The sequence below is a fragment of the Hirundo rustica genome, chromosome 3 (assembly GCF_015227805.2).
Source record: "Hirundo rustica isolate bHirRus1 chromosome 3, bHirRus1.pri.v3, whole genome shotgun sequence".
NCBI classification, from domain to species: domain Eukaryota; kingdom Metazoa; phylum Chordata; class Aves; order Passeriformes; family Hirundinidae; genus Hirundo; species Hirundo rustica.
Window position 1 is genome coordinate 80,492,377 of NC_053452.1, and position 13,996 is coordinate 80,506,372.

Consider the following 13,996-nt stretch of genomic DNA (forward strand, 5'->3'; position numbering starts at 1 on the left):
TTTTTGGACCCCACAGAGGCTCAGTCAGGCAGCACAGTCCCATCACAGAGAGTCTTCTTCAAGGACAAATTGTAAGGATCTTAGATAACTACTATTTCTCATACTATAAAAAGAGTTTATTACTATTTCTTACTAACTTTTTTTGGTTTGTTTTGTTCTCCCCTGTAAGAGGGGGGCTTTTTCTTCTGTGTCCTTACGTTACGTGACAGCTGGAAAACATCCAAATAAGGAGACAAGAGACTCCCTAATAGCAAAAGGCTCAAATAGATGATGAGACCACCCCCAGCACTTTCTTGTGTCCAGTGGGTGAGTTTTTTGAGGAACCACAGGAGCAATTCCAACATGGACAAGATGATGGCTGTTTTCAGGGGAACGCTGTGTGTTTTAATATCCATGAAAGCTCTCCTATGGCTCAGCAAACAGCTGCTGTGTGAAGTGCAGACCAGAGAAAGGCTCATATACACAAACAGCAGGAAAGTACAATTGCAACTCAGGTGAGTGTTCCCATTCATACCAGCCCCAAATGTATAATTTGTCCAATTATTCAGGATTTTCAGGTCTTTGTTTCAGTCCAGTGAATAAAACCAGTGGTAATCTGGGCTCTTAATTCAAGAAGATAATGCACAGCATAATTTGATTTTTACCTGTCTCCACACTGTGAAGTTCACACTCATACTGTGCAAAGCAGTTTTATCAAATATTTACCACTCTGCAAGACCACTTGCCTGCTCTATGCTGGCCTATGAAAAATAACAGCTAGAAAGGCATTAGTCTCACCAGGAAGAGAAAAGTGGATACTTGACAGTCACAACTCAGGGAAACATGAATTGTATGGAAAACCACCTGAGCAAGTGACAGCTAACACAGATGTGTCAGAGCTGGGGGCAGCTTGTACCCAGCTGAGCCACTTCACTCCGGTCACACTGTTCTGATCCTAACAAGTCTGACAGAATCGGTTGGAAAATAAACAAAACATACTCATGCTTGCTTGTAACCCATTTCAGACCTCACTCACTTTCCAAACTGGATGCTAACTACTAAACTATTTCAGCAATTTACAAAGTACTTTGTTTTAATGTCCTTTAATGAAACGTCATTTTAACTAGATCAAAATTAAGTTATTTGCTGTATAAACATGTGAATTGTGCCTGTGTATTATGATCACCCACACTCATGACAGGGTCTTGCTTGGCAGCCAACTTAGGTTTTGCACTTTTGGATATTTTGGGATATGAAGCTAAGACACAACAAGGATACAGCTTTGCTAAGTTCCAGTTATTTCCCCTCATGCAGAACTTCACACCTATGGGAAATGCTGCTACTCAAAAGCATTACTGCAAGAACAGAGTGGTGTTGATAGGAAGCTGTCCAGTTTAAAATTAAGATATTAATTTGATGGCAGTCATTGTGCATTTGTAAGTCAGGACAATATACTTACAGCTCAACAGTCTACAAAACTAAGAGAAAATGGAAAGATTTTCATCAACAAAACACTTGAAGCAAGGCACAGAACATTCAATTCTGTGAAACACGGAATAGTGGAATTATCCTGGCAATTTACATGTGAGCTCTGAGTCAGTGCTTTCAGGCAGGGAATAATTCCACACATGCATCCCTAATGAAACAGGATCATAAATCTTTCTGAATGGTGCTTTTCAGTTTCTGTGCTTGGCTTCAAATTTGTCTCCTTCAGGAAAGACACTGGAAGACAGAAGCCGCACAGGGTCCAGCCCACGGGATACAGCTCAAGAGAGCATTTTGCTATGTGGGACCCCATTTGTATGCTCTTATCCTAGTTTGAAATGCGTATTTATACAAGCATTTGTAATGAGTATTAAAAAAAAAAAAAAAAAAAAAAAGAAGAAAAAAGAAAGGACAAAAGAGCAGAACAGCAGGGCAGGTAGCAATCGCTGTCTGGGGTAGCAGTTAGCTTGGCCTGCTTGATTATAAAAAGAAGAAACAGCAACAACAAAAAACCACAACAAAAAACCCCCCAACAGAACCACTACAAACCTTAATAGGAACACCTGTCTAATTTAGCTTGTGGGGAGGAATACGTTAATCTCAAAGTAGAAAAATGTGTAGATCTATAACTATCTTGCCTTTTGGTGCTGCTTGTGCTATAATTATAAACCAAAATCTTTCCAAACAGATTAAAAAAAAAAGGTGGATCTGGAACTAGTCATTGTACTTGGGGCCCAAACTGAAAGTCAAAAATTGTGAGATATTGCCACAGCGCAGGTAGCTGCAAAAACTCCCAGAGGCAAAAAGTGTGTCTGAAGGGACAGGAAAAAGTCAAGGGCTCAGGTGGTCCATGCTGGGACTGGGGGCTGTCCATCCTGGAGAACTGGATGTGTGTTACTCCCCTCCTCTGAAAGGCTCTGCCAAAGAGATGGCACTTCAGCTGAAATGTGGGCTCAGGAAAGGGATCTTTCCTGACCTTCCTTGACTTCTAGCTCTTAAAAGAGCATAAATTGGTAAATCAACCAGTAGCATAATTAGAAGCTGCCAGCATGATATTCCTCCAGGACATCTGAACTTGGAAAGTCTTGCAGGGAAAAAGGGATAATTCTGCAAGTGCAGTGTTAAAGGTCTTGGTGCAGCCTGTTCCCTGCCAGGCTGAAGCCACTGCATTTGCCCAGAAATGTACAGGAACAGGGTTTGCAGTGGAAGTAACCAAATGCCAGTGCTGGGAACTAGCAATATGCTGCCCCCCAAGCATTTTAAATTGTATTTGATGAGCTGCTGATGCGGTACCACTGCATATATTTTGACAGTACTGCAGAGACTGAATGATGGTTTGGGTGCTATCAAAATCTCCTTCATTTATAGGATCCCAGACAGACCCCTGGGAGAACATGGGCAGGACTTAAAGGCAATTTTGTTTTGAGCTTCTGCAACAGAGAAATACCCAATAAGCCCACTTCCAAAAGAGATGTCCCCTTGTGTTTCTGCAAGAATGGGGCTGAGCAGGAAGAAGCTGTACCCCATGTCCCACAGGACCTTTGGGAAGGGAAGTGCCCAGCAATAGGTGCTTATAGGTGACGGAGAAGGAAACTCTGGGAATGTGGATGGTGTCCAGAGCAGAGGCAGGAGTGGACATGTCCCCTGCCCCCATCAGTCACCTGGTGAGGCGTTTCCCTGCAGGTCCAGGGACAGCAGGCAGACTATGTATTGCCAAGACACTGCCAGATGGGGAAAAGGATCCAGCCAGCAAAGACAACAGAGGGAAAACTGGCATTTAAAAAGCCCCATGCAGCAGCCACTGCCTTGGCAACTGCTATGTTTAAGATTAACCTTCAATAGGGTGGCCTTATTTTCAGCATTTTGGCTTCTTGTTCCCATTCTGGATTTGAGGAAACAGTAAGGAAAAGAGTAGGTGCATATGAGCAGAGGAGTTAGATGCTGGGGCTGATGAGATTGCTTATTTGGTTTCTAAATAATTTAGAGGCTCAAACTGTTTTGCCCAAGATGACTTTGGTGTCTGTGGGACAAAACAAAAATATCCCTTTGTCGGAAGAGCTCCCTGTTACAAAAGCTCCCTCGCAAAGCCCTACACAAGCCCAGGATATCTAAGGATATACCCTGTGACTCTTTCAGGGTATCTCCTTGCCTGGATAAGAGTAGAACTGCTGCTTCCCTATGGGAAGTTTCTCAGCAGTCCAACAACATGGTCACAGGGGGGCTTGAATCCACACCTGCACAGGGAGCAGGCAGCTCCCTTCCTTTTGGAGCAGACCTATAAATCTGGAGGCTACAAGCATGTCCTGCTGCGTTTGACTCTTGAGGTTAAAGAGCCTGACTAACCTCGCTCAGACCACGTTTTCAAGCCCTTCCCTGCACCCTCACCAGGTAGTTCACAGCTGTGTCCCAAGTGGCAGACTCCTTCAGCCAAGACCCCACCAACGTGCAGCAGATTATTCCCAGCTCAGCATGATGCTCCCTACCTGGCCTTCCTGAACTCGCTTCTGCAGATCACATCTCTACTTCACCTCACATTCAAATTCTGACCTCATCAGCACCTGCTGAATGTCCCACTACAGCGATCTCCACAGGCTCCACATTTGTTACTGCCAGGACTGTCAAAAGCACAAAATTACCTGTGTAAAAAGGTTTACAGGGGATAATCCACCAGCTGTTCGCAGAAGTAAAATCTTGGCCAGGTGTTTCATTTTACACAGGCCAAATGCTGTTAAGAGGGTTGTTCATAAACACAAAAATATTACATGAGCATGTGAAGAAATATGTGCTTGTCTTTTTAATACACTAGTCACTTTACAAGGGAGACCCAGAGAAGTATTTTCAGTCAAGTTGTGCCAGGGATTAGTTTGACAGACTTAATGTTATGAAAGGGAAATTACTTTGGCCTGGTGACCTTTGTCTTTGAATTTTAAAGCTGACATCCACTGTCTTTAGGTGGCCACTTGGTGAAGCTGGTAGGTTTTACAGAAAAAGGAAAGAACTCCAAAAAAACTGCCCCCAACAACAACAACACATTATCAACAGCAACAGGTTAAAGTCCACAACAGCAAATCCAACACTGCCTCTGTCTGTACACTCCTGAAGTTGTTAAATAAAAATACACCTTAACTTTATTAAAGCTCTTAAGACAGATGTTTATCTGCATCTGAAAAGAATGTGAAGATGCCCAAGGATACAGATTATTTCAGCATGTACAGGACTTTGTCAATAGAGGAAAAACAGGGGACAGTTAAGTACAATTTTCTCTAATTTCACAGGAATCCAAGAGTACCTTGCAGAAGAATCAATCTTTTTAGAAATAAATACTACTCTTTGAACATCTTAGTTATATAATATTGTCCTTTTTTCACACTGGCAAGTACTCTGGTTTCTGAAAATTATCTATGTGCCTGACAATCTATGCTTTTGGTGCTTATAAGTGAATTAGGGATCAGAGTTTTAACAAATAAGAGATTTTCTGTGTGCTTGTATTTTTAAAATTGGGCAGATCCCATGAAAGGTGCCCTCCCAAGTCTCAAAGCTTGAGAGATGGCTGAAATACAAAGGTAAGCTGAAGCCAATCCATGATCATGGAGGGCTACTGACTCTTAGGAGATTGCAATCTGCATGTCAAGGCGGTCAAGAACAGCTCACTCTATACTTAGAGACCTCCTAAAAAACCCCGGGAAAAACCCACAGGGCTGGTGATTACCTAGCTCTTGTGCAGAGAGGCTGACAATGCTGCTCAGTCCATGCTCTCCCTGGTTTGGTCTGCCTTGAACTTTTGAATGACTGTGATTCATGCGACTGAACACTTCAATGAACAGTACTTAAGCCCTGGTTTGGGGAATCACAGAAGCACATTTGCCTTCAGCTTTGCCTTTAGCTTCTGAGTAATTCCACTGAAGCTCATGGAATGTAAGCCCTCACTTGAAATTAACAAGCACTTTGCTGGGTTGGTGCTATTTTTACATGCCTCTCTATAAGGAAGTAGTGCATCATTAGAGGTGCAGATTTGGTGGGTCTTTTCTTCATTTTTTTCACTTAGAGCCCCAGTTTTTTGAATGTATGATCTCATGGCAATTCCCATCCTTTAAAACTGAACATTTCAGATTTTTTTTCTGTAAGATTCCCAGCCATCGGGAAATAACTAAACACAGATTAAACGCCTTATCCTGTCAATAGCATGTTATTTAGTTGCCGTGGACCCAAACTTGAAGTGTAAGATTGGTTACAAACAATAAAATGAAGTAGCCCTTTTCCCTGTTCGCCATCTCTCTAGACACTGACGAACCGTGCAGCTTGTAGCCAAAGGAAGGTCTCGATTCCACCTGCTGATTGTTTTGAGTCACAAGGACTATCAGGCAGAGGGACAGTTCAACACCTGCATTTCATGCCCCCGGAGGTCCATTCCTGAAGCGAGGAATACAGTCTGCCTCCTACAGTACTATTTTCACATCCTGTGCATAATTCCACTTTTCAGCCCCTACTCAGGTGCGGGAAAGCAAGGGGTGAGCACTGATCTTTTTCACTATTGAGAGGTGCTTTAGAGAGGACCTCACAGCACCACAAAGAGAGACTGGGGATGCCCGGACAAGCCCGGAGAGCACGCTGCTTACCGGGACCCCGGGAGCCGCGGGGAAGCCGCGCTGGGTGGGGTACGCCCGCCGCTCACCCCCTCTGCGAGCTTCCCGCGGTACCACAGCCCCTGGCAGAGCCCCGCAGCCCTCAAAGAGCCCTCCGGGACCCCGCCTCAAGGCTCACGAAGGAAGACTTCACGGTTCACAGAGAGCCCCTAAGGGCAGCACCCCGCTGGCCGCCCACCGCTGTATTAGCGGGGCTCCCCCTCGCAGCCGGTCCCCTCGAGGCATCGGCGGGGGATGCCAGACGCGGCGCCCCGCACGCTCCCGCAGCTCCCGCACGGACCCGGTCCTCCTCCCGCCACCCCCAGCCCCGGGCGCTCACCTGAGCCTCCTGTTGCCCCTGCTGGGGGTCTCCGCCGCGGGGAGGGGGCCGAGCTCCGCCGCCTCCCCGCAGCGCGGCAGCCGCCAAGTGCCGTGCTGCCCCCCGGCACCGGGATTTATCGGCGGCAGCGGGCGGGGTGGGGGAAACGCCGTGCGGAGCCACTTCGGGGCGCGCCGCGACCGCGGGCAGCACCCGCTGCCTTCCCGCCCCCCTGGGCGGGGGGAGCCGGAGGGGTCGAGCCGAGGGGCGGGAGGCGGAGGGGAGAGGAGCCGGGTGATGAGGTTGAGGATGCAGCGGCTCCGGTCCGCTCCCCGGCGGCGGCAGCACGGCTCCGTTCCCGCTCCGCCGCTCCCGCCAGGGAGCACCGCCGGGCACCGCCGGCGCTCCGGGCACAGCGGCGTGCGGAGCGGGCGGACCCGGCCCGGCCGCCGCCGCTCTGGACGAGCCGCCGGCACTCCTCCTACCCGGCGCGGCTGCTGCCGCTGCTCGGGCCCGTGCCGGAGGCGCTGTGGTTGCCCTGTCGGGGCGTGGGGCGGCTGCCGCCCTGCCTGGAGCCCAGCCGCGGCGCTGGATCAGCCCGCTCCCGGCTGGAGCTCGGCCCGCCCTGGCGCGGGCAGCCGCGCGGAGGGAGGTGTGTCGGCCGGCAGCGCCTTGCGAGGGCTGGTACCTGATGCGGGGACTGTCTGGGAACCGGGCGAGCCTGCTCGGGGCTTGCCCGCTCTTGGCAGACCGTCCCTGACCAGCCTGTGCTGGCCGATGCCGGAGATGCGCTCCTGGAGCGGGCGGGGCTGGAGCGAGAGCCATGCAGGCTTAAGAGCGTGTTTTGGGATTGTAACGTTGCGTTCGCGCTGTCTGAACACACGGGAGTGGTGTCGCTCAGTTTTGCAATGTATACACTGTACAGTGATAGATACCCCATGGAAGCACCATAGAGAGAGTTTAGAGGCCATCAATGACTAAAAATCAAGTAGTTGTTCCCTCTGAGAACAACTGAGAACTAGTAATATTAACTTTGTCAAACACAACTTTGATGCAATATTTTCTGCCAAAATAGGTAGGATGGAAGCTCCCCAACATACCAAATAATTTGGACAGTAATCGCACAGGAGAGTGTTAAAAGGCTCCTGCTTTTCTAAGGAAGGAAGGATGCATGCTATACAAGGAAATCAAGAAGTGAAGAATGGAAATAAAAGAAGCTCTGCTTTGTTCTAATGAGGTTGTCACTAATCAGAAATGGTATTGTAATGTACAGCTTTAGAAACTTGTGTTTTAATGTGGCTTGTTTGTTTAAAAGTCTGTTCACAAACTCTCTGTTCCTGTCTCTCCCACTTTACCAAAGGGACAGAAAAATTAAAGAGATCTGTCCTGGTGCATTCTAGTGAAGTTTGTTCAAGACTGCTGGAGGGCTCCATGATCTGAGAGTGGAAGACGGCATACATAAAGAGCAATCTCTGTATCTCATTAATGATGTGCTAATACGCTTCTCGAATTTTGAATAACAAAGGAATGAGATTGCCAAGCATTTTTTTTATGGTCATCACTGCTGAATAAAATTTCTGTCTCAGACTTCCCAAAGAGTTTCTGACATATCTTACTTCTGTATGGGTATTAGAGGAGGATGGTAAGGCTGATATGTGTTCATACACACATGACAGGGCCATAATCTTCAGCAGGGCCATCATCATGATTAGTATTTATTTAGATATGTGCATGGTTGTATAAAACAACTTGATGTCTGACTCCATTCTGACATGTGCCCCAGGCAGTGACTCTGCATCTCACCCCTTTTCCCCTAACATACTGCAGTTACGCTGAAACAAACTTCCAGGGGCAGGAGGTGGCTGTATCAATCCTACATGGAGAGCCCTTCACCCAGAGTACCAGACAATGAAAACATAGACTGAAAAATAGAAGCAATATTATGCAAAAATTAAGCATGGAAGGAAGGATTTTAACTGAGACAAAGTGTTCTCAATGAAAGGCACAAGCATCAGTCACTCACAGCTGAATGATTTCAAGTTGATCGGAATCTGGGTGGAGTGACAGCCCAGAAAGTTTCACATTAAGTCAATTAAATCCCATTATTCTTTAGATTTTAAAAACTAATTAAATTAATTTCATGTGACTGTGAAAGGAGATGAAATGACTGCCAAAAACTGTTCCTGTGATAGGCTACAGAGGCAGCATTAGTCAGTAATTATGGCACGAGGCTGGTACTCAAGAGACTTTTGTGTCTTATCTGCCCAGCTCTGAGTGGTGATAAGAGGACTCTTCAATTTCCACAAAGTGGTACTGGGGACAAGTACTCAGCTTGCCTGGTGGGGAATCACCATAACTGGATCATCCATACTCCTCCAACCTGATCAGTGATTTCCTGGGCATATTTGTAGGTAGATGAGGTAGAGCCTGCTGAATTGCTTCCTTTCAGATATCACAAATGTCTTGCCATGGAAAGGAACACGCCTTTCAGACAAGAGTTCATGTGCATTCAGGTATGTGTGCATGCATCTGTTCAGTCTACCAAATTTCCATCACGGCAGAACTGTGGATGCACCGGGAAAAGTAGTGTGAGACCATCTTGTAGGCTAACCACAGTCTGCCTTACTTCAGTTCTGGATCACTCAGATACGACTGGTCATGCTGAGCCATGATGTTTTGGGCAGAAAACATCCAGCAGGGAATTGTAGGCTGGTTGCTATCTGCACACATTTCTTTTTGCCTTTCTTTAATGTATTGGCCTTCTTCTTTCCTGATCCATTCTTTGCATTGAGGTTGCTGTTTCTTTCCTAGGTGGTCACTGGACATGTCACCAGGTACATCTCTGCTGCACTACAGAGTGGCTATCAACAGTGTGCTCTGTAGCCCCATCCCTTCTGTCTGCAGGGCTGGCTGCTCAAATCCTGATGCACTGCACGTGGGATTCATCTGCCTTTAGCTTTTGACATGGCGAATTAATCATCAGAGTGCAAGCACATCACCTCAAGCTCTCTGTGTAGCTAATGGAGAGAAATAGACACCTCCAGAAGGCAACTCATCTCATCCATCTTAGGCATCCTCTATGGGAAGATGAAATGAACTGCCTTCTGGAGGGGCCCATTTCTCTCCACTGAGTCAGAGGGGAGCCCAGGGTGACTTGCTTAGATAAAGATGATTAACGTTTAGATATGTACAGTGAAGTGAAATGAATCTCACTTCTTTAGAGTAATTCTGGTAGCCATGACCTAGTGGAGATTGAGAACCTACTGAGGCTTTTCTGCATATCCTCTATAATCTTAGCTGGGGGCAAACCTGAGCTGTTTTGCAGTTTTCTAGCAAATAAAAGCAGTGCTGATCAGTCAGGTTAATCCCAGGGCAGTAAGACGATGTTAATCTAGGAGGGAATAGAGAAATGTTGTTCAAGCAGGTTCCAGAGGTGCCATTTTGTACTGGCAGGTGGCTGCTCCCATCTACTTGTCCATCTTTACGTGGTGGCTGGCTGCTCAGAAACAGGTGTTTACAGAACCACTCTTGTCTATGCTCTTGTTCAGCACCAGGGTGATTCAAAACCGATTTTAAGGGCTCTTGCCACTCTCTCTGAAGCACCTTGTGCTGGCTACGATGAGATGTTTTAAGAGAGACTCACCAGACTCACTGTAGTCCTTTTTAGTAATTTTCTCAAAGCTGCCTCTTTCTGAGCTCTGCGTGACACCCTGTTACCTTTCTAAGGAGATAATTCCCTTTGAAAAATTATCTGTTGTGCTGTCAGTAACCAGTAATCCGCTGCACTGCAATTACTTCTCACAAGAAAATTAACAAAACAGCATCCTCATTTTATTCGGATTATTAACTTCTGCAGTTAACAGTTGAGAGATGATACCAAAAATACTAGATGTAAATAATGTATCATTTTATGTTTGAGCTTCTCAGAAATATTCTCAGGTTTATGTTTTTCATGGGTGGTCCCTAGCCATTAGTAGGATCCTGAGGTACAAACAAATGCAATTCCTGCAGAGAAAAGCAGAGCTGCCCCTTTAAAAAATGCTGTCCTAATAAATCTACTGAAATTCAGAACTTGGCAGAATCATACTCCTCAGCAAGAAGGAGTCAATTGGTCATTAGTTTGCAGTTGTTCTCGGGTTCTTCCTTGTCTGCATGTAGGAAGGACGAGAGAACAAGAGCAAACTAGCAGACTAGATGAGCTGTCTACAGTACTGCAGCCTCAGACACCCTGGAGCTGTGATGTGCTGCTTGGTGCTGTCAGTGGAGACTCTCAGTGTCAGCTCAGCAGCGAGGGCCAGTCTGGGAGCACGGCCCAGAGGTCAGAGCACCAACCCACTGACATCCAGCAGATAAAGTGTTAATGGGCACAGCAGCTTCTGGCTCTGCTGTGCTGGGGCTAAGTCTGTTTGTGACTTGTTTATTTGTACAGTGCTCAAAATAATCATGTGTTCTCTTATGTGTGTACTTTACTTGGGGTGTGTTCTTTCCATCTCTCTCAGCAGCACTGGTAAGTGTTCAGCAAATGTCCCTCTCACGCACTCCATCATTCTCCCTCAGTTATTTGGCAGGCATATTTAGCAGGATGCTGTCTTGTAGCACCTCCTCAGCCTCAGTAGCTCGTTCTTGCACAGGCAGTTCATTTACTGCTCACAGCTTGTATGGAATCTGCTTTGGTTGGTGCTTCAGCGGCGTCTTAATGTGATTTATCCCAACCAGTGCTGCACCAAGGCTGATGTTCGTCACAGGCTTGGGGCTCGATTAGAGCCAGTCTGGTTGGCACTGTGCTCTACAGCACTCAAGCTTCAACTCCACTGAATCTCACCTTCTGAGATGTGGTGTCTGCAAGGTGTCTGTCACATCCTGCCTCAGCCCAGCTTCCCTGGGACAATGGTGCTGCAGTGCCTTTTGGCCAGGCACTGTGCACTGCCTGAGGACTGCTCTTCTGTCACAAGGCTGAGGGCTCAGATCGCCCAGAGATGATGTGTGAAGATGCTGCGTGTTGACCGAATAAGTTGTGTTCACTTCTGCTGGTTGTTTTCGAGGGTTTCCTAGGAGAGATGGGAAGTTGGTGAACCATTATATGTTTTCCTGGCATATGTATTTGGAAGAAGATGTTAAAAAAATGTAAATGTGGTTAAGGGGCTTCAAAACTCCCTAAAATGTACCTCCAGTTTTGATTCTCAATGGTATACTCACTATTGGTACAAGAGTTGTTGTGGGCTCCTGTCTGGACTGGATAAAAGACCCCAGTGTTGATTAAACTGTGATCAAATACAAAACAGACTATTCTTGACAGAGAACTACGTACTTCTTATTTAGATGCCACTTAAAATTAATTATGGGATCTGTTTAACTCACAATAAAGCAAACAGAACAGGATGTCCCCTACAAACCCCTTGCTTATGACTATCCAGTCAATATTTAAACTCCAAGTTTGTTAAGAATTCATTCAAATTTCTTAGCAAAGTAATTTTGTGTTTTTATATGTATGAGGAGAGTTCGGTACAGTGGTCTGTATATCTGAACAACTCAGAATTTCTCTGCTAAAACAGGAGTGCACTGAAGTGTGCAATTTAGTCCCTTATCGTACAGTGACTGGATGATTTCCCCTGCTTTTATTTTTCTGTAATTTAGTGTTATTCTAACAAACCACAAAGAAATGCACATAAATTATTTTCATATTTCTAGATAAGAAACAACTGAAACAGTATCATAAAACCTTGGAAGTCTGTATCTTCTCAGCTTAATAAAAAACATTTGTGGAGACATCAAGGAAATAGCGTTCTGTTATGATTCATAATATAAACACATAGAAATTACACAGAAAAGAAAAAAATGTGGCTTAAGTGGTGAAAAGCAAAATTAGTTTCACACTCAGCACTCAAAGCAGCTCATGTTTAAAGTTGTCTGTAGGCAATAGCTATTGTTGATAAAATCCTTATGGATAAAATCATTGTGTTAGTCTTTTCCCAAAAAACTTCCCCAAACTTTGACTTATTTTTACTATCCTATCCCACAGCAGTTCTTTAATGATATCTATCCCACTTTCCTGGGGGTGTGCCTGTGATGCTGCTGTAGCTTTAGCCTTGGTTGCTGTTAGCTGGGGATGTTGTGTGGTTCTTAACCAGACTGTAATGGGGGTGGATCATTGATTTGGGATGCTGTTTGAAAACATTGCCATTGCCAATATCAAAGGATTAACTGGTGATATATAGAGGAAGGGATAATACGATCCTATAATAGGGATGTGTCTCACTATGTGTTTAAAAGATAAAATGAAAGTGACACTCTGGCTACAATCCTGTTTCAGTCTGACATTTGATATAGTTGCCAGTGTTTGATTATTTTCAAGTCTTTTTAGGCACTTTCATGGAAGAGTTTTAGTTGCACCAAAAGCCAGCTGAAATTTGTAAGAAAACTTGCTTGGTTTGAGGGGTTGTGGATCACACACTTGGAACAAGTCGTGCAGAGACCATTTCCGTTTAGACATCCTATGTTCTATTCCTGCCCTTTCTGTAACAGATGCTTATGTAACATTTCACATTACCTAAAACACAGTAAAGGTGGCCATGCCCAGTTAGAGGGTCATTAATTTTCAATTTTATCACCAAAACTGAAGATATATTAAGATCTAACAGTGCAGAAAAATTCAGGGGTTGAGGAAGTATACAAAGTTTTTGAGAACATGTATGTTCTAATGTTTTAGAACAGTGGCTGCAGGTAATCAAGCAATTAAATCCTCCCCATGCTTCCAGCTGGGGTTGGTCAAATAAGCATTCCCGCCACCATCAGATAATGCAAGAAGTTACTTATCTGCTGTGATTCTGCTGCTCTTTATGATAGCACTGCCCCACTTAGCTGAGCTGACTCTTCTCTATAAACTTTCTGACACGACAGAGCCCAGCTTAGATATGTCACTGTTAGGAATGGGACTCTCAATCACACGTGGAATGTTTGCTTTGCACTGTGTTTGTTGCTGACGGTTGCCTGATTATCTGCATGGGCTACCAGGTGCATCCCAGCTGCTGAGGGTTGCTGCTCGGTCAAAATCCCTGACAAGTTGACAGCTTTGCTTCCTTCTCATGGCCCTCATGTGATCAGTCTGTTTTACTCATGGCTATGGCTGGGGAATACAGAGACCATGTATGCAGGGCAGTGCAGCTCTGATGTTTTGCTTCTACACACACAGAAACAGTGAATGGGCAATGGGTCAGCCCTCTTCAGTAAGGGGGTCATGGTCCTGGAGCTACAAAAACATCTGAAAATGCTTCCCTCTGGAATCTCAGATTACTCAGAAACAACTTTATGTGCCATTTTCTATGCCATTTCTATCTTTTATATGCCACTGCTAGGTCCTATTGGCTGCCTCTATGTGTGTGTGTGTGTGTGTCCTTGTGAGTATTCAATACAACACACAGGTAAGTGACACAGCCCAGGCATCCTTGTCACGAGAGATGCAGTGGGATCACAGAGGGAGAGCCAGGTTTGTTTTCCATGTGACACCAGCACAGGCTCAAATTAAATGGGATGGGTAGAACATTTCTGCATGTAATTCCAGAGATATTTCACACCCTGTCACTACCGGGCAGTG

The 13,996-nt window shown here is 45.6% G+C and overlaps 1 protein-coding gene and 1 long non-coding RNA gene across 5 annotated transcripts in view; one reads left to right on the forward strand and one right to left on the reverse strand.

Annotated features, from left to right (window-relative positions):
* Positions 1-6,507, reverse strand: part of HTR1E (5-hydroxytryptamine receptor 1E) — a 34,406-nt gene extending 27,899 nt beyond the window's left edge. For 2 of the 4 annotated variants that reach the window (XR_005700308.2, XR_005700306.2), the window contains exon 1: positions 6,427-6,507. The gene's annotated coding sequence lies outside the window, so the exon portion shown is untranslated. The remainder of the gene's footprint in view (positions 1-6,426) is intronic. The other 2 variants (XR_005700307.2, XM_040060697.1) reach the window with 2 other exon arrangements.
* Positions 6,508-8,549: 2,042 nt separating this feature from the next.
* LOC120750493 (uncharacterized) lies at positions 8,550-11,717 on the forward strand. The gene is made up of 2 exons (XR_005700018.2): positions 8,550-8,918; positions 9,217-11,717. It is a non-coding gene; the product is annotated as an uncharacterized LOC120750493 (long non-coding RNA).
* Positions 11,718-13,996: the final 2,279 nt, after the last annotated feature.